Source organism: Plecotus auritus (assembly GCF_963455305.1).
Source record: "Plecotus auritus genome assembly, chromosome: X".
Classification (NCBI taxonomy): Eukaryota; Metazoa; Chordata; class Mammalia; order Chiroptera; family Vespertilionidae; genus Plecotus; species Plecotus auritus.
This window is the reverse complement of record NC_137784.1, coordinates 29,963,930-29,967,100: the sequence shown is the minus strand read 5'-3', so window position 1 is coordinate 29,967,100 and position 3,171 is coordinate 29,963,930. Positions and strand designations below refer to the sequence as shown.

Sequence of the window (3,171 nt, the reverse complement as noted above, 5' to 3'; positions counted from 1 at the left end):
TAGAGAAACTTAGTCACAGAGTTTTCATATGACCCAGTAATTATACTTCTATGTATATGCCCAAAAGAATGAAAAGACATGTTCACACAAAAACTTAGACCTTAGACATAAGTGTTCATAGCAATATTATTCATAATAGCCTAAAATTGGAAACAAAATAAATGTTCACCAACTGAAGAATGGGTAAACAAAATGTGATATATATATATATATATATATATATATATCACATTTTGTTTATTTCATTCTTTTTATGGTTTAATAATAATAATAATATATATATAAATATATATATTATTATTATTATTAAACCATAAAAAGAATGAAATATTGCTCACCAAGTCACTTGCCAGCAAAAGATGGCTGTGCCAGCACTAGCAAAGAGGTTGTAGTGAGCCTTAGGGCTGAGGAAGATTGGAGCAAGAACCTTCGGCTGGGAGGCAAGCATAAGGCTCAAGATGGAAAATCATGAATCAGATGATACTTTCAATGAAGACCACATTTTTGACATCATAAACAAAAAAATTAACCAACTTCCCGAAGCAGAAAGGAATCTACTTGAACATGGATCAACATATGTTGGACTTAATGCTGCTCTCTGTGGCCTAATAGCAAAGTCTTTTTCAGTGCCTTAAATGTGACACAGGCTCGTATAGCTGCTGGTTTATCAATGGCAGTGATCCCATTTTTGACAGTGAATGTATCTTACAAAGGTTTTATAAGTTTACCATTGAATACAGGTGATTTGAATTGTGAAACCTGTACCATAACACCAGGTAGATTGGTTGGACTTGTTTTTGGTGGTTTGTACCCTGTTTTTTGGCTATTCCTGTGAATGGTGGTCTGACAGCCAGGTATGCCTCAGCCCTGCTACCAGAGAGAGGATACATCTTAACCTACTGGATCAGAATTTCTAAACCTATCTTTAGAAAGATGTTATTTCCCATTTTGCTCCAGACTGGGTTTTCGGCATACCTTAGTTCTACACAATATAAACTACTTGTAAATGCTCTTCAATTACCTGAACTGGGCCTAAAAATTCAGTGATAGTTAAGCAAATGTGTACACAAAAATAAAACTGTAAAAATAACTAAAAAAAGAAAGAATGAATGAATGAAATATTGCCTGGCTGGTATAGCTCAGTGTTTGAGCATTAACTCATGGACCAAGAGGTCACTGGTTCAATTCCTGGTCAGGGTACATGCCCTGGTTGTGGCTTGATCCCCAGTAGGGGTCATCCAGGAGGCAGGAAATGGATGATGTTATGTTCTCATTGATGTTATTTCTCTATTTCTCTACCTTCCTCTCTCTCTATATATATATAAAAAAATCAATAAAAACAATTTTTAACAAGAATGGAGTATTGATACATTCCACAACATGGATAAAACTTGAAAATGTTATGCTAAGTAAAAAGCCAGATTCAAAAGGCCATATATATATATATATATTTTTTTATTGATTTTTTACAGAGAGGAAGGGTGAGGGATAGAGTTAGAAACATCGATCAGCTGCCTCCTGCACACTCCCCACCAGGTATGTGCCCGCAACCAAGGTACATGCCATTGACCGGAATTGAACCTGGGACCCTTGAGTCTGCAGGCTGATGCTGTATCCACTGAGCCAAACAGGTTAGGGCCCAAAAGGCCACATATTGCATACAGTAGTCCCCCCTTCTCCACAGGGAATATGTTCCAAGACCCCCAGTGGATGCCTAAAACCACAGAGTACCCTAAGTATACTGTTTTTTTCCTATACATAAATGTCAATGAAAAAGTTTAATTTATAAATTAGACATAGTAAGAGATTAACAACAATACAAAATAAAACAATTACAAGAATATATTGTAACTAGTGGCCCGGTGCACAAAATCCATGCATAGGGGGCGGGTTCCTCAGCCCAGCCTGCACCCTCTCCAATTTGGGACCCCTTGGAGGATGTCTGAATGTTGGTTTAGGCCCTATCCATGACTGCCTATTCACCCCTAACCTCTCTGCCTGCCTGCCTGATTGCTCCTAACTGCCTCTGCCAGCCTGATTGCCCCTAACTGCCCTCTCCTGCCAGCCTGGTTGCCCCCAACTGCCCTCCCCTGCCAGCCTGATCTTGCCCCCAACTGCCCTCCCTGGCCAGCCTGGTTGCCCCTAACTGCCCTCCCCTGCCGGCCTGATTGCCCCTAACCCCCTGCTGGCCTGATATCACCCCCAATTGCCCTCCCCTGCCAGCCTGATCACCCCTAAATGCCTCTGCCTTGGCCCCTACCACCATGGCTTTGTCTGGAAGGAAGTCGGATGTCCGGAAGATGGCCGGTTGACACAGTCTAATTAGCATATTACCCTTTTATTAATATAGATAGATTATATAGGATAGGATTGCTTAAATTGGGGGGGGGGGGGCTTTTTCAGCAGGAGGAGAGGAAGAGATGCTCTTGGCAGACAGAAATACATAATCCCTCTATCTGAACTGATAACCAGCCATATGCACTATACTGCCAAACTGGTCATTAAAAAATTGAACCAGCTGAAACCGGTTTGGCTCAGTGGATAGAGCGTCGGCCTGCGGACTGAAGGGTCTTGGGTTCGATTCCGGTCAGGGGCATGTACCTTGGTTGAGGGCACATCCCCAGTAGGGGGTGTGCAGGAGGCAGCTGATCGATGTTTCTCTCTCATCGATGTTTCTAGCTCTCTGTCCCTCTCCCTTCCTCTCTGTAAAATATCAATAAAATATATTAAAAAAAAATTGAACCACTTTCTTACACCTTACACTAAACATCTGTTGCCCTTAAAACCCCACCCTCAGCCCCCACCTTAGGTTCTGCCTTCGCAGTTCACCCAGATTAGGTTATGATTGGTTGGTTTCTATGCCAGTCAGCATCAGAAGCTCCGCCTCCTAGGCAGCCATTGGCTCCTTGCAGTTCACCCAGATTTGGTTCTGATTGGTCGGTTTCCATGCCAGTCAGCATCTCCGGGACTATCTCCAGGCCTGATCAGAGAGGTGGGGCTGATCAACAGCCACCCCAGGCTGCTGGCGAGCTGGCTGAAGTGCTGATCTCTTGGAGAGAGGCACAGCTGCTGGAAAGGCCCGGAGAGAGAGAGAAGCAGGGTCTGATCCATGGTAGCCACTGATCAGCCCCACCTCTCTCTCACAGAATAGTCAGCAGTTCAGCCCACTCA

The 3,171-nt window shown here is 43.1% G+C and overlaps 1 pseudogene across 1 annotated transcript; it reads left to right on the top strand.

The window, feature by feature from the left end:
- Positions 1–458: 458 nt before the first annotated feature.
- Positions 459–1,047, top strand: LOC308239850 (transmembrane protein 126A-like; annotated as a pseudogene). The gene has a single exon. The product of its transcript is annotated as a transmembrane protein 126A-like (transcript).
- Positions 1,048–3,171: the final 2,124 nt, after the last annotated feature.